Source organism: Pelmatolapia mariae, linkage group LG16_19 (assembly GCF_036321145.2).
Source record: "Pelmatolapia mariae isolate MD_Pm_ZW linkage group LG16_19, Pm_UMD_F_2, whole genome shotgun sequence".
In the NCBI taxonomy this organism is placed as follows: domain Eukaryota; kingdom Metazoa; phylum Chordata; class Actinopteri; order Cichliformes; family Cichlidae; genus Pelmatolapia; species Pelmatolapia mariae.
In genome coordinates this window covers 58,890,807-58,916,929 of record NC_086241.1, presented here as the reverse complement: position 1 = coordinate 58,916,929, position 26,123 = coordinate 58,890,807, and the positions used below count along the sequence as shown (strand labels likewise).

Here is a 26,123-nt window from a genome sequence, read left to right as displayed (position 1 = left end):
TATAGGTGACATTAGATTGAACATTAAGCAGAAAAGTGAAAAAATACAGAAGAAAAATAAATACCACGTAAAACAGCCCACGTCAAAAGCAGATGCATGAATACTGCGTATACTTGGGTAAATACACGTATCTTGGCTACTTTTGAACGCTGGTAACCTGGGTTACTAATATCCTATCCAGGCTGCTAAAGAGCTGCAAACGTAAGCCAGCCGTCACTCTGCCGGAGCCCCCGCCCCGCCGGTATGTTCACGGGAACTCCCCCCTAAGTTCCCCGGCTCTCTTCTCTCTGCTCATTCTCTCCATGAGCGTTCACACACGCATACACACAATCCCTCTCTGTCACACACACGGAGCCTCTGCGTGTTGAAGCAAACCTCCGTATGCTTTCTCCGCTGTTCCCCGGCTACCCGAAAAGCGGCTGTTCGGTTTCGCAGTCTGCGTCGAGCCTTGTCGTGACAGAGTTTGGAAACGGCTGAAGGAGTTAAGGAGGGGAGACGAAGGTAAGCGATGTGGTCAGAATGAGCGCTTTCCCTTGTCCCTGTTTGGAAAACTTTACCGTGCGATCACCGTCGTCCCCGCTGCATTGTAAGGGTGGTGAGGGGGGGGGGTCGCCTGTACGGTCAGCTGCGGGGTTTTTCATAACTGGGGCGTGTTTATTGGGGTATTTGTCTTTGCGCGCGCGTAATGGTGCGTACAAATTTGCACAAGTGCCCTTTCACTTCAGTGGGGGGATCCTCCAGTCGTGTGAAGGGAAGTTTGGAGATTGGACGCGCAGATTGTAGCGGATCTTTGAACCTGCCCGCTGCAAACAGCACGGAAGCTGTGAGTGAAACCTTGCGGGAAAGCTGCTGAAGCGCTCAGGTAACTTGACTTTGTGGCGCAAATGAACTTAACTCCTGGATTTAAAAGCAATTCTGTAAGTTATTTTGATTGTTTTATGATGTTCTGGGTACTATAAACGATTTCCCCCACGTTGGGAGTCCAAGAGCCTCACAGAGAACGACTAATTAAAGGATTTATGTAAAATGCCTTTTTTCTGAGTGCACAGTGGATAATTGTTAAATAAATGTTTACTCCTATAGCACGTTCCACGCGGAAATACACGCGTGAAACATTTCTAAACCAAAAATTGCTGTTTATTACTATCATATGTCTCCATTATGGAAACAACACTCCCATAATGTGTTTGTTTTTGTGTTTGTGCGCATATATGTTTGTGTGTGCGTGCCACTGCGGCGATATCCTGTCATATCCTGTGAGGTGGGGGTCAGTCACAGGGTCTCTCCCCCGGTATTCTCCTAGAATAGATGTGACACACACACACATGCACATAAGCACACACACTATGAGAGGCATCTTCTGTTATAATTCCTGCCTTTTCTTTTAGTGATGACCCGTAATGACCTCAGTTCTTTGATTTTTGTGCCCTTTGACGCCCGCTGTAGCTCACATACCTGAAAGACACTTTATTTTAAAAACCCACAAATAGCACTTTCCCACCTGTGACATTGTCAGAGTGTGTTTTTTCTCATTGATGCTTTGCAGTACATGCGTCATCTCCTTGCATCTACTTCACCATTTGATTTCAGTCCTGGCTATGTACGCATGTGTAATTGTATTATCTTGTTTTCTAAGTAGTTCTATAGGTGTTTATCAAAATACTGATTCAACTTATTGCTGGAAGTGAACAGCTTAGATATAAAAGTCCATTAGTCACAGCAGAAAAGCTTTTATTGTTATATTCCTTATTCCAGGCTTTGAAAATTATTATTTCTTCATCCCTATGAGCATCTCCGTGCTCTTAGGGATGCATTTCTGAAGGACCATATAAGCAATCAACACAGTCCAGGGCTTGACATATAGCCTGTCAGTTGTATAGCTATCCCTTTTATTGTAGAGTGGAGAGTGGTAGGAATGAGTCAGAGAGGGGAGCAACAAACCAATTCTTTCTTGTGGCTCCCTGGCCTGTTCACTGGATGTGTCTGTAAGATGATGGATGTAAGAATTTGTGTTTGTGTCTGTTTGTGTGTGTGTTAGAGAGAGAAAGAGAGAGGGAGAAGGAATGAGAGGATCTTGTCTGCCGTAACTCGAGCCTGGCTGGACACACTGACTCTTTAAAGGCCACAAAGACTGCTCTGCTTGAACTCTTGGGAATGTGGATGTTTGTGTGTGTGTGCGTGCGTGTGTGTGTATGTGTGTCGCATCACCAGACCTTGTCACATTTTCACATACTTATCTTGTTCTAATCATCAGTGACAGACGTAAAATATTTGTTTTTTATATATATCTTTTAAATTTAAGTTATTGTATTCACTAAGTAACTGACTCATTAAGAGTCTCAGGGCTTGGCTTTTCAAATTTAAAGATTTCCTGGGTTTTTTTGTGTGTTGTGAATAGCAAGGAGGCACTAATTCAGCTTTTCCTTTCTATGCTCAAGCTGATTTCGAAACTCCTTTAATGATTTAGTAAGTTAAGGTGAAGAAACACTAGCCGACCGCAGTAAATTCAAAACAGAACCGCACAGCAATGTTGGACTCATAACTTTTGGGAAAAAAATGTGCAGTATATGCACGAGATTCCTTTTGTGTTCAAATTTAGTTGGCATAACTGTAACCAAGCAGACCGGGAACTAGCAAATTTAGAAAGGACATTGATATTTTTTATTTTAAATATGAATTTTTTTCATCTGATACTTGATCTGTTTCAGAAAAGAAGAGCCTGACTATTTTTTAGGGAGTTAAAGTTTATCGATACATTGGCCGATGTACCTTTGAAACATGCATGCAGGTTGTTATAGTTATATGTGAGAGAGAAAATTGTGGAGTCATTCTTTAACTTTACAGTAGTTTCTTTGTCATACTAATTAGCAGCTGTACATGATTTACACACTGAGATTGTGAAGCTGTGCAGACTGGAAACAACGTGCAATAACGTAAATTACTTCTAGTGTCTTTTCCTGCATCTTCTTTTGTTGAAAAGGTTCACAAACAGTTTTTATATCAGCATGCATTGGACAGCGTATACATCAATACTATATATCTGTGACAGACCAGTGTATTAATTTAGGTCTAACTGGGACTGCAACAACGCATCACTTTGTTGATTTAATAAACAATATTTTTCATTCATTTCAAATAATTGTTGAGTTCAGCACATCAATTTATAATGTATCTCTTGTGTAAGTGTGTGTGTTAGAACACATTTAATAGAATGAATACTATTGAGAGAACAAATAAAATTTGCATGTGCATGTTTTTCTTCTTGTCACTAGTGGGCTGAGCAATGCTTTCCCCTTGTGAAATGTGATGTTAAGTTAGCTCATGGCCTGAATCAATGGGTAAACTTACACTATGTGCACAAAAGAACTGGGCCACCTACACATTACATGTACATGAGCTGCTTGGTCTTGAAAACCTGGAGATTTGGAGCTCTGCAGTTGTTGGGTCAGCAGTGATTTAATGACTTTTAGACACTATATGCCACACCACTCACTCTGAACTTGCTCTGCAACTTTACATGGGCTGCCACTTTGTGATTAAGTTGATCAGGCTTCTAATCACTTCCACCTTTTAATACCGAGGGAAGAAATTTCATGGACTATTGCAATCTCCTTAGAATGGCCCTTCTTTCACAAATGTTTGTAAAGGCTCCAAAAGTTGATTCTGTTCATCTGGATGTAGCGTAACGCTACGTCCAGATGAACAGAATCAACTTTTGGAGATTTACTTACCTGGATGATTGAGCATGCATCAAGACGTTTGTAAAGGCATTTATGATTTTATACAACTGAGGCAATGGGCCTGAAAACACCAACATTGGAAGATTAAGAGGTGTGGTCAAATACTTTTCAAATAGCGTGTCTGAGTCTCAACCCACAGGAGGATAATTAGTACATTCACACTTAACAGGGGAATTATATTTTATACACAACAGGTACTTTGTAACCGCAGACCCTTTTGAAACCCTGCACTATAACCCGACATGTACCTCCCTAGAAATGTAGCTATATGTTAGTGTCAAAGCCTGCACAGGTATGGCATCAGAGTAAACTGCATCGCAGGCTCTACATATATCACCGCTAGTATAAAGTAAGTGTGAGAGCGTGAGAGAGGCCGGGAAGTTTGGGTTCTTCTCTCTTCGCTGATTAGCGACAGTTGTTTCCTTTTATATTAAATGATTCCAAAGTGTTACAGGTCTTGATACTGAGAAGCTGAGATTTCCTGTCCTGTTCTATCTTAATCCATCATTTGAAAGTGTACATTTGATGATTATTCAAGTACAGTCCTCGTCCCTTCCTCTCCTTTCCTTTCACCTGCATATTACAAAGGAGATTGGTTTGTTATTATTTTAACTATTAATTATTTTAACTTCTCGGTAAGTTGATCACCTACTTTGAGTGAAACGGTGGGCGGATAGGCGAGAGAGAGTTTGGAACAGTATTTATGCGATTTCTCCCCTCACAGATGTGCGTCTTTTCGCAGGTGCCTGTGTGTGTGGATCTTTGCCCGTGTGTGTGCATGTATTTTTGTGCGCACTACTAAGGGTGTGTGATATTAATCTGGTTTTCGTCCAGTTCTCACATAGGCGTAGAAGGACAGTAAGTGCCTAGCAACAATATCCCCATTGGAGTACTTTGGGAGTGTCCTGATGTAATGGAGTAATGAATGTGGTTGTGGTGGGTTCACACAGACAGATGTAGCTTGGCTCAGTGGGCTGAGTCACAGACTGCAGACTCACACTGTCCTGTTTGATTCTTGTTCATGTTTGGTCTATTTATAGGTGTTTTAGGTATTAAGTACAACATCTCTTGTTACCAAGGCAAAGGCAACAAATAACAGATTAACTCTGAATATAAATCACCTGTGGGAATTTGACAAAGAGAGTTTGATGTGAGCATATGATGTTTATGTATGATGCTAATATTACATATGTCTGAAAAGCCACAAATATGACTACTAATAGTGTGAATTCCTCTACTTTCATTGATTATGTCTGTGCTTTATGAGCGATGCAATTATTATTATTTTTTACAGTACCTTGTTTTTTCCACTGTTAGAGAGGATTTTTGAGGAACTCGTCATTATCCAAGCTGAGGATGGAAGGTGCTATTTTTGCAATTTGTTGAAAACTCAGATTTGCATTTGGGGATTTGCGCTATATAAAAATATGCAACTTTATTTGATTAAGCTTGTCTCCGGGGCTAGATTGGATTTTAGGATTATTTATTTTCAGAGGTGTGGGATGTAAGTGGGGTGTTATATTACCTATATGTGTATTTTTTTTTTAAAGCTTTCTTTTCATTTGACTTTTTCAACAATGCATTCAGAGAGAATGTCCATTAAACTTTCATCGGGTGTCATGCGCTGTTCTTGTGCTATTACTCTAGGGCTATTTTTGCCTCTTTCAGCTCAGGAGGGAGATTTTAGAGCTCTGAGAAACTAACCTTACTAATTTCATCAAGATTTAACTGAATTAGGATTTGGAGGCCTCTGCTGCAAAGTAAGATTGTGGAATTCGAGTAGCTCAAGGCATTTAGTAGCCAGAAAGGTCTAAATAAAGGTGCTCCTGCAGTTTGGGAAAACCTTTGTATCCTGTGTTTTAAAGAAAAAAAGTAGAAGTGAGGGTCTTTCAGTCTTTTGTCTCTGTTTTGACCACTGGTTCTTTAACCCATCCATCCATGCATTCATCCATCCATCCATGGACAGGGTGTGGGGTTTGAGTCAGAGTTATTCCCAAACCACCCTAGGGATTTATTCTCCAGGTTGCCTCCTGACTGAGGTGAGTCCAACTGGGTGGAGACCCTGGGAGCAGAACCAGGACACGCCTGTTCTTTAATCTGTTTTTTATAACTTTGTGAAAATACAACACGTTAAAGCATATTTTTTAAAAGTAACAGTAACACCGATGGACATAAAAATGTGTATTGCAGATTGCGGTTTTTCACTTTTGTTGTTTCTTCTCATGCAGACTTCTGTAAACCTGCATCTCTTTTTAATTAGTGTTTTGTATTGTTAAATAGTGAAATTACCTCCAATAGTAGACACTGTTCTCTTAACAACATACACTCAGTAAATGCATTTGTTTGGTGACTCTGTGAATGCTAAATCCTCACAAACATGCAAGATGGTATATAATAGGAGTCTAGTTGGTTATGTAACAGGAAAGAAATACAAAAGAAAACTGTGTTTGAACTAACATAGGCACGCAAAAACTTTTTTTAAAAGTCAAAACGAGATCCTCATCCAGTGTTCAGCTCTCTGTCAGACAGCTGCTGTGTGCGAATCACAGTTTTTAAGCCATACAAAGAGAAGAAAGAATCCAGTGGCATGAAAATGTTAATCACATTTCATTTTTGGATTACTTTCATGCAAAATTATCAGTTACATCACATCCACACCCAAACTCTCTGAGTGTTTGTGTCTGGCTTTAAGTCTCGATGTGTGTGTGAGTGTGTGTGCGCACGTGGTGGGATGGTGAGGGTGTGGTGTGTCTGTAGTCAAGCCAACATTAAACTGAGTACCAGGACACCGACTGCTGTTGGCCTTCTCACATTTATGCTTTCTAATTGATTCAGAGTGTGATTTATGTAGCTCTCTGCACCCACATGCGCTTGCCTGCCCTTGGTTGTGCAAGCACACACACCCATGCACACACACACTAACACACAAAGCTGTGTAACTCATCATTGTAGCACAAGGCCGTATTGTATTGAGTGTCTTCATGGCCTTTTTTTGTGACACATTCATTCACATTTCCCAGAAACATGTGTCTGGTGTGTGTGTGGGTAGGTGGGTGGTCGTCTCATATTCCATGTAACACTGCCGGCTGCTAAAAATTAAGACATGACAGGGAAAGTGTGAGTGTGATAGTGAGAAGTGGGTGTGGGTGTTTTGGGGAAGCTGCATGTCAATAAGCTGAAGTTACTCAGTTTAGTAACCACCGCCTTTTGCCTTCAGGTGCTCAAGTGCCGTCCAAATAGTTAATTGTTTTTTGGTTTTTTTTTGGAAGGCATACAATTATTTTATGGTTTGATTTATGAAAGCAAGCAACTCAGAGAAATGAGGAAAGAGAAATTCAGATAGAAGCAGCTGAAGAGATTGCAATCAAAGGGGTAAAGGTAGGGTTATACTGGCTACCGGCAGGTTTGTGTTATGGTGTAGTGTTTCCATGACAGTGGTCATTATAATTAGACAACAGTATAATTACAAAGTTGATAACAATACCTGGTAAACCTTTGTGTGACTAAAAAAAGTCCTATATGCATACAAATAGATTTAAATCATTTTTAACTCGGTCATCTTGCGATACACATGGTGATATGCATTATTTACCTGTTTCTTATGACTGTTCAAACAGGGAACAACAATAAAAACAAAAACATAATTAGCATGTGGTTGTCAAAATAAGGCCAAACAGAAGAGTTCTAAAACTGAAAGCAACAGCATTAGGAATAGAGCACAGCCACAATGGAGTGATTCATACACAAGCGAGTAGGAGGTGGACTCTGCCCAGTGGCCTCTCCTAGCTACCTTTAACCACTCAGAAATCCACCCTGGGAAAAAGGAAGTAGGACAAAATAAAAAGAGGTTGAGGGAGAGAGGATGAAGATTAGTGAGAAAGTGATGAAGATCCTGACACGGTAATTCAGAGATCTCCCACAATCCCTCTACAGCCCCATTGACTGGCTCCATTGTAGCCGCAGTAAAGCGCGCTCGTGCTCATTGGCTGGTTGGTTTTGAATGTCGCTGCTTCTCATCTGTGAACTCTGGAATTTGTGTGTGCGTTTGTGTGTGTTTGTGTGCATTTGTGTGTGATGAGTTAATGGCTATCCATTGAGTGGTTGATTGTGTCCTGTTGTCCACACTGGAGCTCTTTGTCCAGACTCTACGCACTGTCACACATACGTGCATTTACACGCACATCTGAATACAAACCAGGCATTCCTCCAGTGGCAGGGCACTTGCCAAGCGAGAAAGTAAAAGAGAGAGACTAACAGGACCATTCATAGTCATGGTGGTGTGGTTCTTCTTGGCCCTAGTTCTAGACATGAATGGGTTTGAGGCTAAAAATATTTTATTGCAGCTTTTTATGCTTGTTTTGATTCTCCTGCTCTTTTCATTACTTCTCCTCTTTTAGGTTCTCTCACAGTGGAAACAATTGAAGCCTGTGCTGCATTAAGGTGCATTTATGAGAATTTTTTGAGTTTATAGAGCGGTTGCACTCATTCAAGGTGTAAATTTGTTGAAATAACAGTCTTGGAAGGTAAACAAGACAGAGCAGGAAAAGACTGTCAAAATGTCATGAGGCACATCCGCGTCCGTGACATCATGAGGAGACTTTGTGCACCTTTGCCCCTTCATTCAGTGCGATGGCTCGGCCTGCAATACCCTGAGCTGTATAGCAGACAGGCTGACTAAGTGACAGAGGCAAAGGGGTGTTTAACTGGTCAGTGTGGGTAGACCATGCGTCTCACTGGCTACCACAGATGGACAAAGACAAGAGGGAAAAAATGGAGAAATGGCGAGTTAGAAAGAGAAGCACAGAGACGTTAAGGAAAGTATGCCAGAAAAACTCACAGGGTGAGGGAATTGGAAAGACAGAAATGTGGGTAAATAATTCGATCCACCATTGGGAATTTACTTCCACACTAAAATACCGCCAGGGAACTAGGGGGAGAGATTATTTCAGGCTCTTGTTTATTATGCCAGCCTGTGTCTCGGGACAGAGTTAAGGTCCTGCAAGCTGTAAGTACATTAACATGCAAGTTTGGAAGAGAAGAAGGGGAGGAGGAGAAGTCTTTCTGAGGAAGAGACGACCCAAATGCACCAGTGCCCTCTCTTGTTTTTTCCCCTCAGTTTAATCTAAATCCATTCAAGAAGCTTTATTGGCAAGATAAGATTGCTCTGACATTGCCAAGGCTTAAGTGCACCTCTCCCTCTTTCTAGTTGTACGGAGGCGGAAGTAGGTTGGTGTTGAGAGAGGAATGACAGCCTTTATCCCGGTCAGTAAACACAAGTCAAGGGAGTCCCTATATTGTTTATAGTGTGTCTCTAACTCTCCACTCCCGTACATAGACACTTAGGACGCCAGCACAGTCACTCAGTCAGAGACACACACAGTAAATATAGATATCCAGGCCTGCGTACACACATAAATACGAGGTCACATATACAGTAGGAGCGCATAGATAGACATGTACAGGCACACACACTTTGAGGTTGTGGTTGGATGAAGCAGTGGTATGTGTTTTAGTGTACGTGTGTGTGTGGTGGATATTTGGCAGCATGTATACGGTAAACTGGTCAAATCCCAGCACATTCAAGCTTCTCTCCTGCCTGCCAGTCTGACCACTAGTGGCTTTAAGTGTGTGTGTGTGTGTGTGTGAAACAGCTTCATAACAAAGTAATCTTTAGCAAACATTAGATAAACTCATGTAGATCTGCTGATTTTATGGCATTTAGAGAATATTTTACGTGACATGATTTGCAGCAGCTGCGTTTCTGTGAGGAAAGGGTAAACCTTCATTTCTAGACAGCGCTTGCATAATTTCCATCTGCTGGAATTTTTGCGTATATACAATTCAACTATAGCATCATGTTTTCCGTCTTATTTCACAATACAAAAAAGCTAATAGTGACTAAGGCTCCAAAATCCTCATTTATGTAAGCCATACGTCAAATTTGTTGCTTAAAGTGTACCACTCATTTCCTGGCCTTTCTATGCCCACTATCTACTCTGACCACCTCTTTGCAACTTCAGCACTTAATTTGGTGCCTCATTTTCTTCCTTTCTGTCTCACTTCTCACACTTCTGTCTTCCCTGTCGTTTTCACTGCTCTTATTGTCCTCTGAGCAACCAACTGGCTCTTAACCAAATCATTTTCCCACCTTCATAAAGCCCTGTAGCTATTTTAATTAGACTGATTGACTCTTATACAGTATGTTGTACAAAATGGTTTGTTTGCTACTAACAGAACTGTGTTGCCACAGCATTTCTGCTCTGTGAGGTAGAAGGTTATTACCTCTGTGGCTCATTTTTCTTGGCTGGGGTTCCCGGGGAGAAGTTTTTAAGGTTGGGTGGCTGTAGCTGTTGCTGTGGGTACATAACTACAAGTGTGCTGGTTTTAGAAAAGCAAGGGAAGACTGGGTGAGCAGAGTAAACAGCCATAAAGTAAACAGGTCAAGATGCCCTTGAGCAACTCGTTGAACTTGAACAACCCCTGTGGAGTTGCTTCTTTGCCAGCAGCGGAGGACTCAGTACTTGCATCAATGTGAAGCAGAGCTGCAACACAAGCACGAGAGATCATCCTGTCATCCAAAACAAATATGGTTCTAAAGTTTCTTTTAATACAACAAGTAAAGCGGCAAAGTCGCAGCAGACTCTCGAGGACACAAAATGTGACTTCGCTGTTACTTTGATCATTGGATTTTCCTTGTGAGTGTGCGTATGTGGTTGGAGGGAGGGGGGCAGCTGTATAATAGTGCTATGACTGTCAGAGCTACATCCTTGTGGTTTCCATGGCTACAGACAGTGCTGGATCCCCACTGTGAGACAGACTTGCACAGACACTAGACAGATGAGAGTAACTTCAACTGATAGTTAGAGCTGTGTCGTGCTGAGAGCTGAGACCCACAAAATCCTCAAATCCTTTTTTTTGTTTTCCGTCTTCCTCTTTCTTTCTAATGTATTGGAAAGCCATCAGAAGCGCTTCCCCGACTCTGTTAAGCAAAGCTACAATTTGGATAAAATCTTACCAGTGGTGGAAAATATTTTTCCGACTTTAAGTGGATTCATTTTAAAAATTTGATGGGTTTGGTGTGATGGGTAGCGCGGTAAGGCTCCATTTTGCAAAAGCCCTGAAATTTCTTGTGATTTTTGCCTTTCAGACTATTAAAAAAACCTCTGAGATGGCTCACACCTGTCATTGCTTGCTTCTGTAAGTGTGCCTCTCTGTCTGCAAAGACATGAAAATGTGCCCTGGAGTTTCTTTGATTCTTAAACCTTTTTGCCTGAAATAATGAGCGACATTTACTGACAATAAAACACAATCTCAGCTTGTTTTTTTCCTTTTAACTGTCCTTTTTACATTCAGGAAGCCTGTTTATTCACTGAAGTCCATCTGTTGGGAATGAGGCGTTTTAACCTTACGGTTTACTTAAAATCCTCTTGACAGCTGGATGATAGCTTGTCACTCCGATTTTTCTAGTTGGTTTACTGGTCTTGAAGCAGACTTAACAGATAAAAGGAAAGAGGACACACAAGTTTAACTGATTTCGACTCGTTTTATGAGTAACCATGTCTGCTATGCCCTTTGCTCTCTCACTCTTTCGCTCTCATTCTGTCTGTTTTCCCCCCTTTCTGTGCCTTCTCCTGCTTTTTTATTCTGTCTCCCATATCTCCATCATCTGTTTTCTGACTGAACACTGTTAGTCCATTTTTTTAAAAAAAAAATTCACCCCATATCTTCTTCCTTTTGACTTCTCATCTGTCTAGGCACAATCCCCTTAGGGAGATAAACAGCAGAGACCTTACAGTCACTGTCTTTGATCCAAGCTGAATAATGGTATGTGTGTATGTCTATACAATATTTGTCCATGTACAGTAGGGGATGTAAGAACTGCTGCACATACCTGCACCCATACTCTTAATGCTGGTGTAAATATCTCCATGCTTTCACTTTTTTTTTCTCTAAGAACTCTCAGTTTATAATTTCTGTGTGTGTGTGTGTGTGTGTGTGTGCACCACGCCTGGGAGAGCCAAGATGTGGTAGTTTGATATCACTGGCGCTCTTTCATCAGTGAGGTGATTCTCCTGCTATGTGTTTGAACTGCAGTGAATCAAAGCTTGTTGTACATCTGCAGCTGTGGCTGTATCACCTGCACACTCAACGTACAGCCTGTACAATCTTTCTTTGCTGCCCATCTTTCTTTCATTTTTTTGATTTCTTTGTAGCTTCATAGGCTTTGTTCTTTTTTTCTTCTTCTTAGGATGCATGATGTGGAAGCCAAATTCAAGCAGATCACCCTTTTATCTGTAGTCAGCCATTGTCACTCACTGCACAGTTAACAGTACAGCTTGTAATATATCCAGTCCCAGCTGCAATGTGCAACAGAGAGTTTTGCAAACTCCCTCTTTGCTTAGTGTTTGCTTGCTGACTCATAGGGGAGGCATATTAACACAAAGGGAAGATTTTGTATCCACGTCTGTTATTTGGAAGATAACCACTGGAGCTGTCTAACTGAGCTTTTTCCACACAAGACCTGACTTTATCAGTTTCTCACATCATTGTCGAGGAATTTTGGCCCACTCGTCTTTACAGCACTGCTTCATTCCTTACAGTGGGCATTCGTTTATGCACGGCTCTCTTAAGGTCCCATTACAGCATTTCAGTCAGGCTGAGGTCTGGACTTTGACTGGGCTGTTGCAACACCTTGATTATTTTCTTTTTCAGCCAATCTTTTGTAGATTTTCTGGCCTGTTTGGATCATTGCCCTGTTATGACCCGGTTTGGACAAAGCTTTTAAGCTGAAAGACAGATGCCTTCACATTTTATTCTAGAATACTTTGGTTTACAGAAAAGTTCATGATTGACTCAATGACTGCAAGATGCTCAAGTACCGTGGCTGCAAAACAAACAGTCAGTTGTTGATTGGTATGAGGTTTTCATGCCGATATGCTGTGTTTGGTTTTCACCAAACATGGCACTGTGCATCATGGCCAAACATCTCTATTTTAGTGGTCATCTGTTCCTTCCAATCAAACCATAATTATTCAAGCTTTTTCTGTATGCACTGTCATTAGCTTTTACATTTAACATGTGAACTCAGGCCTGTAGAGTCTAAGATGTAGTTCTTGATCAGTTTCTTTGAGCATTGCGCAGACTAACCTTGGCGTAAACTTCCTGTGACTCCTGGGAAGATTGTGACATTGTGTTAACACACACCTGAGTGCTTCAGACCAGCAAAACGCCAAATCTGTATTGCTGATGACGTTTTTCTGGATCCCACTTACTCTTTTAATTCCTGTAGAAGCAGTAGAGGTGTAGAGAAGCATATGAAAACTTTCTTTTTCACATGCTGATGATTAATTTATATGTGCTCACAATATTCATGGAGCATGAAGGTTACAGCAGTAATATACACTAAGTATTTTCTCTGTTGTTATCAGCCCGTCAGTGTATCTCCTGGTATTAAATACTAATCCAAAGCGAGGGCTCTAATTTACCCATATTTTAAATATTTCTGCCACATTTTGTGGCACTAAAAGCTTGCTATCCCTCGTAGCTGTTTGTAGGCATTAATAAAAGGGAATTACTGGCATTTACAGAGGCTTTTAATGTTGGACAAATGTGCACACTGATCCTTTAGGAACAATAGACCTATTTCACAGCATGAAATTATAGGTAAAGACAGATGTTACTAATCACATTAGCTGGGTTTTTTACCTAAATGGAACAGATCCTACATTAATGTCATTAGTAACACCTGCGTTTACCAATTTTTCATGCCAGCATGGCTGCAGTGTAATAGTTCTTTAAGGCTAGCAAAGGTTTTGTGTTTGTGGTTAATTAGCAAAAGCTTCTTGATTGAAAACATCTAGATTTAGTTTTAGCCGTACTTCTTTTATGCAATAGTGTGCACATAAAATGGCTCTGTTCTTGATCAGTCATGTTTAGTGCCTTTTAGTTTAGTGCACAGACCCACTGTGGTAATTTGTAAAGCTAGATCGCAAAAGTATGTTTATAAGTCGCAGAGAGTGTGGCATGCATACATACTAAACATTAAAATGACCTACAATTAGAATAATAATACAACCCCATGTACTGGCTTTCCCAGTCTCTACTTTCTCATTGCAACCTGATTAAAGACTGAGTTCTGAAGCGTTCATCTCAGAAACACTGAAGTGCATGTTGACTACATTGATGTGGCCCGTGTGTGTAATTACTCTGCAATTTCGTCATGGTAACGTTGTGATTAAGCAGTGATATATGGGTTTATTTGTAGCAACATTGTATAGAGTTTCACAATAGAAACCAACACAATCTAGTGACAGTATGCGTGGGCAGAGCGCTCATGGGAACCAGAGTGGCTTTTAACATTCATTTCCTCAGGGAGGGCTTGGATTGCGTCGTTGTTGTTGTTGTTGATAAACTCATTCCCATAGTTCAAGGCCAAAACACACAAATACACAAAGAAAGAGATTTCCTACTTTCACTCGCATGTACTGTACTCATACAAGACGACTCATCATAATGTAAACTGTAAAGATGCTTAAAAATAGTTTCTGTGTTGAAAATTCAGGCTCCTTCACATAATTCGTACAGTTTGGGTTCACATGCCCCAGAGTTCAGACAGTGTATGTTTAAGCACACGCATGCATATATAAATACAGCCAAACAAATGAAAGCTGAACTTTATTGTTGGGGGTCGGAGCGAAGAAACAGTCGAAACAGAAGATACAGCCTTCTCATTTTCCGGCTCGTCTCCATCAACTTTCAGATCATCATTTCAGTTGAAAAGGGAATTTCTTTTGCTCTGCAGGTTGAAGGTGTTTTCTCGGTGTTGTATGTTGAATTTTTGTAAGATTACTCAAACTATCTGGGTGAATTTGTATGTGTTTCTAATCCATTGGAGTATGAATGCGTGTGAATGTGTGTGAATGGGTGAATGATATAAGAACCAGTACATTTACCACTTACCAATCAGGAAAATTAATTAAGCACTCAGCATTTTTATGTATTATTACTATTTACAAAGCCCAGAGACAACATTAAAACTGCAGCCTAACTAGTCAAACCCACTGGAGTCTGTACACAAGTCGTCTGGGGGGCCCAGCGGTGTCTGGCACTAGGATGTAGCATATCTTTGATCAGACTTTCTCCAGCACATCCAGGATCCTCGATCAGATTGGGATCTGTGGAGCCTTGAGGCCAGGTTAATGCCTTTGGCAGACTTGCTACCGTGCATGCCAATACACAGTTCTCGATTCACAGTAATACACTTCAGCCCCACATCCAATTTTCAAAAGACAGGTGAACAGACTGTTTTTATATTTAATGTGCGTGTCTTTGATGCTGTGAAATCATCAGAGTGGATTTTAATGGTGAAAAAAAAATACCAGCTAGAGATCAATTTTGCATGCAGTGCTGAGGACACAGAGCAGCTAAAACTTGCCGTAGTCATTGTTGCTGGTCGAGAAAATATCGACGGATAAACTTACAACAAGAGCAGTTATTAGTTTCAATCCTGATTTGTGTACCCAGCTGTGTAACACGTCGTGAATATGACGTAAACTAGAAAATAAACAAGATGAACAAGAAAATATTCTTATTTTTCCTTCTTTCTTTTTTTTAAATAATTGAAGAAAAGAATTGACAGTCTGTTCAGTGGGGAAAATCCATTGTAGCTCTTTGTTTCTGTTGCATGTGTAGAAGAATGGGAATCGAACTGTATATTTTCTGGCTTGCATGGGTTTGAAGGGGCAAAGGAGGTGAGGATAGAAGTTGAGTGTTAAGATTCCCCCTCTGGCAAGGCAAGCTGTTAAGAACTAGAGACCATGACATTGAGTGTAGGTATCTAAGATATCCATCATTTAAGCTGCATCAGTGGAATGCAGACCACTTTACCCCCAGGCATCACAGCTTATATATATAGGCTGAGCACCTCAAGATGCCAATGCTGCCCTCTGGATGCCCTCCTTTTCCTCAGCCTCCTATGGATGTGACATAAACTTAAAGCATATTAATCACACACTAGCGCACTGTCAGACTCTTTTCTCATAAGTCATGTTATAGTGGCTTGCACACAAAGTCTTCTGTCTTTGTTGTTGCCTGTCTCCGGGAATCCAAAACCTTCCCTTTTTAGTCAACATGAATGATTATAGATTGCCTCTGTTTAGCCAGTGGGTTCTCTTTTCATCCCTTCTAATTTTGCAATCTTTAGAGGTAAAGAAAAATAAACTGCATTTCTTTTTTTCCTTTTAGCATTTGCAGCTGTTTCTGAAGGGATATATGAATACATTAGGAACTGAGTAGCTATGACAAAAAGAACTGCAGTGTGTCGGTTTTTCCCCCTCAAAATGTCAGAGTACCTCTCCTTTCCTTTCTGTTTCTCTAAGCATGATGGACTTCCTCTATTTCGCAGTCGGAATATCTCCTTTTGCTAAAACCCAGTCTTAATCCCAAACAGTGCAGTGTGTCATAGGGAGAAAGAGAGCTGAAATGATGGGAAGCTTTTATAGACTGAAACGAATGACTGATGCTTTTGAAATGAGCCAGTATTTCCTAAAAGAAGATGAAATCTTTGGACTTAACTTGACACAAAGGCCCAAGGCCTTTTTGAATAGATCACTTTAACTAGAAGTTCCCCTCTTGACTTTATAATGAGGCTTTTTGGAAAGCTTCTCTGTAGTTGCAAACTGAGGGGTGGAGACTGAGCGAGAATCGAAGCCAGTTTCCCAGAGGTTTACTGACTCCTGACTTCAAAGGCTAAAACAGTCACACTGTAACTGTTGCTCAAAGAGCCAAATCCTGAGGGATCAGAAGTGTGCGTTTGTGAATATGCATTTCCAGTAGTGAGAAATTACACCTCAAGACTGTTAATGTATAAGGGAAAATGTGTAGAATGTATAACTTTGATTCCTGTTTACATGAATTTGAATACAAAGAAATATATATAAAACTTGTTATTTTGCCTGATTAATTTGCTTTTTTATACTTCTAAAACTCAGAAGTAGACACAACTTCAGCTGCGAGGTCGAGTCTTCTCCTCGATTTCAAGTGTTCAAAATTCATTTTCAAACTTCTTATTATATTTAATTGTAAATATTCACGCTCTTTTCAGTACTTGCAGCTTTGGTCCATGAACTTGTGCGGGCGGCTTATGTGGGGTTTGCAGACCTCTCTTGCAACAAACTGTGCAAGTGTAGGTGTCAGTGTGTGCTTGTGCCTTTCGTACGGTCCACTACTGTGTCTGCGTGTGCTTGCATACGTGTAACAGCAAACAGATGTGAAGCATGCACTTGGAAGACTTGGCAGTATACTCACAGGATGACTGTGTGTCTGCCTCCAGTGTCTGTCTGGAGCTTAGGAACACTGACTGGAAATTTCGGAATCATAGTTCTCACTGCCTGTTCATGTTATATGGAAAGGTAACACGGACTCATTTACATTTATAGCATTTACTGGCAGCTAATATTTTGGGAAAGACAGGCATACGCCTACTTGACATATTGCATTTACTGCCTTCTCAACTTTTATGGGAATATGCGCACACACTTGCATATGTTGAAGCATTGAGGCATAAACCAATAACACGTCTTGGTAGTAGTGCATGAGGAGGGGACTTGACTTAGCTGTTAGAGACATTTGCTACTTGTGTGTGCTGCACTACTCCAGATAAGGGAGGGTTAACAAGGCTTTAGTGTGGTTAGTCGTTCTCTGACCTACCTCACGCAGCAGCCACACACTGCAGAGCATGTCATTCCTCATAGTGATTCCAAATAGTGATGACACTCACTTCATACTCTTTGAGGTTTATATTTCAGTCCTTCTTTTTGTATAATGTTAAGAATTTAATGGTAAAATCTATTGATTTAATTCATAAATAATTGGTACAATAGTACAATAAAGTACTGCATGTGCAACCTCTGGTGTTACACGTTACATATTCACATTTTAGTCTGTGGTTGGTTAATCATCAGAGCTTTAAGTTTCACAGAGACTAGAAGGCTTCTTCCTTTGGGGAATATATATAATTTAATCTTAGTGTCCTAGTTGCTGGAAGATCGGTGAAGGAGATCATTAAAATGATTAGGATTCATCCGTTGCCTATGATTATCCACAGCCCTGCTGAAAGACTCTTGGATGGATAGGATGGACCAGCACTGACAGTTCAGCCGGGGATTCAAGTGTGTTACGCCAGTAAATGCTAATGTAGCCTCTAGCTGCTCCCTCAAGCGAGGGGCTACAGAGGTCTGGTAAGCTCACACCTTTCTCCATACCCCGTCTAGTTCTAAATTCAATTAAAAATCCTGTCTGTCACTTTCAGAGCTGTACATGCTGGAGCTACATTTTACTGCATGTTACCTAGTTACTACAGCTCTATTGTGGTACAGTGCTCTGAGAAAGGTTTGCAGGGGGTTTATCTTTATAGACTTGAAAATAGAGTTGGTGAGCTTTTGAGGTCGGTAACTCACTCCTACTTCACTTAAAAGAATCAGCTCGAGAGAAGCTAATTTACATGTTGTATGTATATATTTTTTGATTAGCTTTCTGTCTGCAGTTTAATGTTGTTTTCATCTCTTATGTTTTTTTTGTTTTTTTGTCAAAAAAGATCTGCAAATCAACTTTTTATCTGAGCTCACTAAGCTCATGACTTGACACAGTCGCTTGCTGATGATCCACCGAGGCTATTCTATAATTGACATCACTGTTGGCAGGCAATGTGACTGTGTGCGTGACTGTGTTGCTGGGCTGTTGGTCAGCGTGTAAGTATGATGAATTGTGACAGTAGTCACTGTGATGATACAGGCTTTAAGCCAGTTAGAGCCATAGTAACAGGACAGCGTTCCCACTTTGCCTTTGAACTGCTGCTATGCTGCTATAATGAGGGAATTTTCTTTTCTGAGCCTAACCCAAGGGAGGTTGTGTGTGTGTGCATGTGAGTCACACATGCTGTAGCCATTGTCTTTATGTCTTGCTGGCCCATAACCAGAGGCTTTGTTGTTTTCTTCAGCCTCCAGGTGACAGTAAGAAACAGGAAGATTGTGTGTGAGTGTGTGTGAGTTGCCCTTGATGCTGAACTTTTCTCATGTACAGAGTAGTCTCACATGAAATGACCTCAACTTTGTGAGCCTTTGCCTGCAAGACTGGGTAACCTGTCAAAAAATTGTGTTTGTGAATACTTGTATGTCTGTGTGTGTGTGTGTGTGTGTGTGTGTGTGTATGTGTGTGTGAGGACAGCAGAGGCAGGTAGCGTCCCTCCTTAGCTCTATTTTAAGTCCTGGTTTGACATTATTGAGGTGTAATAAGCCGTACTCAAGTCAGCTCATGTAGTAAATCTTTGCTTATTGTGCAGCCATATCACAACTAGATATGCACTTGCATGCACACACATGCACAAACCTACGCACACATGCGTGCGCAGGTACACACACACACACACACACACACACACACACACACACACACACACACACACACACACACACACACACACACACACACACACACACACTATTGATACACATAAATGTAGTCTGCAGCTATATTTGGAAGACAGGAAAACAGCGCTCTCAGCCTCTCCTTTTCTTATGTTTACTCTGAATCTTTGTTGTGACCAACCCAGTTTTCTAAACTGGTTGGACAAACAAGCTCATTGTGTGTTATTATATTATCTTTGTGTGTTTTCTTTGTGTGGGTGGGTGGGTGGGTGTTGGGGTTTTATTCTCTGTTCCTATTCTGCTTCAACCTTCTTGCTTTGAGGCACAGTTTTGCCTCTTTTACTTATTTGTTTATTTGTTTACTCACAACCTGTGAGAAAAATCACAGTACTTATAACATTAATTCTCCTTGAAAGTAAAGAAATGTTTATGTAACGTTGAGGAAATGATCTAATGAAAAGCAAAAACGTGATACGTGGTTATATTTTGCAATTTCTGCTGATAATTGCCAAAAATTGCAAATACAAGTGGCAAAAATTATTTTTTTAATCTTTATTTTGAATGAATGTGCAGTATATGTCCCTCTATGTGTTTCTCTCTGCATAAATGGAAATACAGTTAATATGTCCAGTCAGTTTTCACCCTCTAAAATGGGGATCTATGTATAAAAATGGATGCTATTTGTAAACAGTTTTTGTAAAACCCCCTGAATTACAGCTTAAAGTCTGCATTTCAATCACATCTTGATTGTTTAATGTAAAACCCACTGTGGTGGAGTCTATGCCCAGCATGATTCAAACTGAGTTGTATATTTATACCGTGGCAAATGCAATGTACAGTAAAGGAGGAGCTGCTTCTGAAGTCTAGACCTAAACCCTGAGCTTTGCCTCAGCAGCTCAGCCACATGCTCAGATAAAGCCATATTCCAGCCAGCATGTGTATCCACTTGGCAGCCACTGAGGGTTCAGCGGTAAGTGAATGAAAAGCCCTGCTGCTAGTGTGCGGCTTCCAAGCAGATGAAATAAAATATCAAGTAAGGCCCCAGAAAAACATGAAGGAAGAGTGGACAGAAATGGAAAGATACTTTAGATTTTTAAGTTTGTCTTTAAGGACTTTGAAGGATAGATAAAACTAAAGAGATGTTTATATGACAAGTAAAGGAGAAGGAGTGAGAAGAAAGTGGAGATAGTAAGCAGGTGCTGGGAAGAAAAAGGGAACATTTTTATGTAGCTGTGAATGACAATTTTGAAAATTTATATGGATTTAAATGCATAAACATGGCCTTGTTTCTGCTTGATGCACTTATGTACAGAAAAACTCACAAACATGCGCTCTTGAGATGAAAAGGCATTCGGAGGGGTCACATACACAAACATGACTCCAAGAATAGACTCTAAACACTAGGGAAGAAAATAACCTGGTAACAGCGGATGTGGCGTGCATGTGTGTGTGGCTGTGTGTCTGTGTGTGAGACAGAGGCAGATTTGGATTTTTTTATGTGTGTTTGTGCCAAAACACTTATTTTTAGGGTTAATTCCTTATAAAAGAGCAGTTCAGTTGCTTTGGTCCTACTTTCATCTCCAGCTGTAATGAATCCTGTAAGCTGTTTAATATCTGTTAATTCCTCATGTAGTGTCTTTATTGCTCCCACTACATGCACTAATTTCTTTTTTCTGTCTGTTGAGGTTTTGCACAACCGCTGGTTTAATAGAAAGGAGGGAGAAGGGTTGAGAGAGAGGTGAAGAGAGTCCAGTTTTATAGTCTCGCTTGTGTGTCGGGTTGTAAATACCCCCCCTAACAGGCTTAAAGTGACAGCTTGCCACTTGGTGCTAGATTCTGGTTGTGCTGAAAATGTGCAGCTAAACACTTTTTGGCACACCATAGATGTGGAAAAACAGCTGGACGTTACATCTTTGTGGAGGATTTACTGTAAGTCTGAAGATTTTTTTTTTATTAATCCAAAGAACAGCAATCCCTTTAGCTAATAGGTCAGTTTATTAATGACTCTTATGTAGAGCGGTTAGTCAGGGTCCTACCGGCTGACATAATCCACTAAAGGATAAATTAGAGGATCGTTTATATGATTTATACCAAATTTGCCTTCCAAGTATGCATCATGGAAATCTTGATTATAGGTTTGGTAAAGTATTGCGAGGTGTGTTTAAAAAGGAAACCTTAGCCATCCTGTTCAAGCCAAAGACTCATTTGAGTTTTCATCTTGGGCTCGTAGTATTTGGAAGGCTTCACAGTAAGATACCAAATTCCCTTCAGACATATAATTTATACATTTTTAGAAAATTAGACTACATCATAATTTAATTATTTATTTGTGTATTTAATTACTAATGTGTCTGAAGGTTCTTTTTACAGAGTTGGTCACTTACTAAATGGTGAATAACTTTAAACAAATGAAACAATGCCTATACAGAATAATGAAAATGGGAGAATCGGGCCAGGATGCTGTTCGAGGTGCTCCTTTCTCACATGTAGCGCAGTGCAGGAGAAAGTCCACATCCGATGCGATCTCACCACTGGGAATACTCTGTTTGATTTAAGAGAGGGTATTAGCTGGCTAGCACAGGAGACATATTGGCCACTCGCTCGATGTGAATTCACTAGACAGTTCCCATGGGCACAATCGGGCATTGTACAAGCTTTTTACTCTAGAGCGGACATAGCAAAGGGCTGCAATGCATGCGTGAAAACAGTTTTAGTTGTAGTCATACTTTAACTAATGGCAGTCATCAGTTCTGGCTCAAATCGACTTGTTGAAATGTTGGTCTTGCCGAATGGTTGATGAACATGGGTTGTACCACTAAGTCCTGATTTAGATGTGGGGTTTTCTGTGTGTGCGTATTGGTGTGCATGTAGCGAGATGAGGAGGGGTGAGTCACCGGTGGTTCGGAACACGATGACTCCTCGCTGACTCGTGACGTCGGGGTTGTGGCGACAGGGGTTTGCGGTTAGAAACCCTAATCTGCTCCTCATATGACCCTCTGATGGACAGGGACAGCAGTCAACACACACATACACACACATAAGCGCACATACCTACACACATAGACAACCCTCAGACTAGTTAGTCTAGCTCTGGCTCTTCAGTCTAAACATGCACTTATATGGATTTCTGTTAAAATCTTTCTGTCATTATAAACACAGTCGTGCTGCCTGCATGTGTCGGCCTAAATGAGCGCACAAATGTCTGAAAGACATTATGTTTGGACATCCAGAAGATGTCTTGAGGAAAGTGAGAATGAATCGTTTTTTTTTATTTTTATGTCTGCCTGTGAAATTATATATACTTTACGCCACTGATTTTATGCCTTTAAGATCATTCTTTTGCAGACTATACTATATTTCCGCGAAAGCCACAATGAGAGATGTGAACTCTGTAAGGCTTTTTAAAGAGATTTGCATTTAACATTTAATATTTTGTGATTTTTAAAAAGCCCTGAGGTGAGCTTTAAAACAAATGACCTCTCTCTTCTAAGAACGTATTTAGTGAAAACATTAAATTTTTATTTCATTCTCTAATAAATCCACATTTTTTAAAAGCCAACTGATTTCAGTGAATTAGAACATCTAACACTATTGATAGTATGTTACTAAGTTTTAGGTGAATATAAAAGAGAAGACACTTATGTAAAGGGGGAAAAATAAAGTCATACCTCTTGCCTCTCCCTGAAAGGTGGTTTTATGTGGTTTGTAGCTTTGATTTGGACTCTATTGCCTTTTGTTCACTGAATAATGGCAAAAATGATTGGAAATCAAATACCTGGCAGGATTTGAAAATCTGCTTTTGCCTCTCCCTCACTTTCTCCTCTCTCAAGTCTGATTCACACTCACTAATGTGTGTGCTTATGTACAAACATGTTATTTCAGAAGCGCTAAAGGCACACCTTTCCAAAACACACCTATCACTGTAAGTCTATACTCAGCAATGGGTGATGCTGACCTCGTCACAATTAGCCAGTTCGCAGTTTAAGCTTTGGACTCTCATATGATGGTTTTGAGCTGTGTCTGCCTGCTGTAGCTTATTTGGAGAGATTTGGTCATTGTGTTGTTGTTGAATGATATTTGTTATTGTAGAAACACTCTGGTATTTGGGGAATGTCTGAGTTCAGATGTTTCTTGAACAAGAAATTTATATCCAACCAGCGTTGGGTCTGGGAATTGGCTTGGGACTGGCTCCATGATGTGTAGTTTTGGACTGCTCCAAATATGTATGAACACTCAGCTCCTCTTAATGACTGGCTATTTTTGTAGTGGTCTAGCTTTGATAATGCTTTACTGCATAGTAACACAGTTTCCATCAAGGTCGGCTAAAGCCTCTGTAAGCAAATAAAGATTGTTTGAGGCCAGTTAACTGTTCATAACAACTTCCTGAACACAGAATATTCCTGCTGGATATCCTTGAGCCAGTACAAGAGTACTGAGTTTAACTACAAAACATTTAAACATTGATACTGAATTTGTAAATTTGATATATTTGGTATATGTAAGCCTATTCTTTGGACCATTTGGGCTTTAAAAAGTTAAAAAGTTGCAAACTGAAATAACTAAATATGTTCACTAAGTGTTGCTTAACAAATTTTAATGACACATAACAATGTGAAAAACTGCAGTGCAAATGCATTGGGTTTTCTAATTTTACATTAAGCTTACTTTTTTGTATTATTGGGGAGTATATCAATAATCAATGACAAGAGGAACCTGGGCGATTCTGGCGTTACATTCACTGGCAACGTTTCAAAGCTTTACAAAAGAAAGAAGGAAAAAGGGACACAGAGACAAAAGGAAAAAGGAGAAAAAAGCAAAAACAGTGATCCAGCTGTGTGTGAGATTGTAATAAACAAACTACTTCACTTGGATGCTGTTTTCCCACTTTACACCGACACTCCTACACAGATGGAATGAATTTGGTTTGAGAAGTTGCTTCATGTGTAAGGAATAAGCCAGAGATACATTACAGTGTGTTGTGTATTACTGTATTATTATTAGTAATAAGGGTAAAATGTGCAGTTTGGTTAGGATATATTCATGGTTTAAGTAAGTGATTTTAAGTCCTGTTGCTCCAAACACAAAACATTTTCCTTTTCATATTATTTCCTTTGGTTTGTGTGTGATTGATGTTTGTGTTCAGCTGCCAGATTTCTTGTTGGAAGTAGGTGGTGTAAGCTAGTTGCCGTTGGGTCTTGGGCTGCAGGTGGTAGCAGGAATGAACTGACGACTAGTGAAATCCAGGTCAGCTGTCTTGGCACATTACATTAGATTTATTTATGTGTCCTTTGTCTTTTTAGCCAGGGTGTGTGTGTGTGTATGCATGCCTAATGTCTGATTTATGTGACTCCTTGTGCATTAGCAGAATCCAGCCAAAAGCATGACATCACTACAAATGTGTTTGTTAAATAAGTGGCTATACAAGGACTGGGTCATTATGGGCTGCAGGCAAGGCATAATGGACAGGTGCGTGCGTGTGTGTGTCTATGTGCATCTATGCATGGATGTGTTTGTTTGTTTGCATCTTTTTTACACAGGTATATTTGACTGTGTTTGTTGGTATCTGCAGTTTTTGGTGTTTTGAAGCTGATGCCAGGTTTCATCATCATCTTCTCATGTGGGCTACAGTGTTGAATATTTACAGCTTGTTTTTTCTGCCCTCTGCAGTGGAACAGTAAGGTGTTCTTGTGTGTGTGTGTGTTTGTGTGAGAGAGATCAAGACTGTGTGTCTTAGCCTTATAAGGTCAAGCTGTTTTAACCAGGAAACATGTAAGGATAAGAGAAGATGTGAGTCACCGTTTTCCTTCATCTGCTCAGAAGCACAAAAACATCCTCTCCTCTGCCCTCAACACCTTCCCTAAGGGGCTATACAGTGAGTGTGTGTGTGTCCGCTTGTCCTGGGGTCCTAGTCATTTCTGTTTTGTTCCTAATGAGGTGTCAAGCTATTCACATATCCCCCTTTCATGAGAGATGTGAAAAGGGCCGGGGCAACAGCCGGTGCAGCACTGGAGGTGTAGAACTGAGGAGCGCTTGTGGCATTTCACTCTGTAAAGAGTCAGTGGAAGACTGGAGTGGAGTGAACCTTGCAGTAGTGTTGGACTTGATTGAGTATGTATCTCCTTAGTTGCATATGGTGGATTGATCAGAAAAAAATAATTACGTTTCAAATAATGTTATTCAGATAATTTATGTATTATTTAATGAATATTAAAATAACTCATGCCAGGACTTAAAGCTGTGCGTCTATGGTAAGAACACCAAGTAAGACCTTCTCGCAGCCGTCCATTCTCTTACCTGCTTATCCCATTCAGTGTGGTAAGGGGTGGCTGGAGCCTATCCCAGCTCTTATTGAGTGTGGGTTTATTCTGTGCCTTTACCTTACAATATAAAGTGACTTTAGGCAGCTGTTGGGATCCAACAAATCCAGACATCCCTTCAGTTGATCCATCTACTGTTCACTGAAACTTAACCAGAAATGGTCTCAGTGTAGGGGTGGCTACCAAAAAGCCATTCTTAAGAAAGGGAAATGGGGAGAAAAGGTGGAGGTATGCCAAATTACGCAAGAACTGGACTGAAAATAAGTGGCAACAGGTCTTATGGAGTGGAAGAGAGTGAGAAATTCTTTTGTTTGAATCATTAATATTTACAGAGGAGGCCAGGAGAGAGGTAAAACAGCGAGTGCATGCAGCCATCTGTAAAACACTGTGGAGGCTCTGTCACGTCTGCATGCCAATGGTGTGGAAGATCTTGTCAAAGTTGGTGGAATTGTAAATGCAGAAACATATCATCAGATTTTAATCCAGCATGCAAAACCATCTGGAAAGCATCTGATTGGCAGTGGATTCATTTTTCAGCATGAGTTATCGCAAACACACTGCTAATGAGGTAAAAGCATACCTTGATAGAAAACAGTGGAGCACAAAAAGTCATCGATCGGCCTCCCCAGAGCCCCGAACTCAAC

General features: G+C 40.5%; 1 protein-coding gene across 2 annotated transcripts in view; it reads left to right on the top strand.

Annotated features, from left to right (window-relative positions):
- Positions 1-313: 313 nt before the first annotated feature.
- LOC134645230 (serine/threonine-protein phosphatase 2A regulatory subunit B'' subunit alpha-like) overlaps positions 314-26,123 on the top strand; it is a 56,586-nt gene continuing 30,776 nt past the window's right edge. Inside the window, exon 1 of one of the 2 annotated variants that reach the window (XM_063498584.1) lies at positions 314-501. The gene's annotated coding sequence lies outside the window, so the exon portion shown is untranslated. Of the gene's footprint in view, positions 502-763; positions 863-26,123 lie in introns of those variants that run through there. The other variant, XM_063498585.1, reaches the window with a different exon arrangement.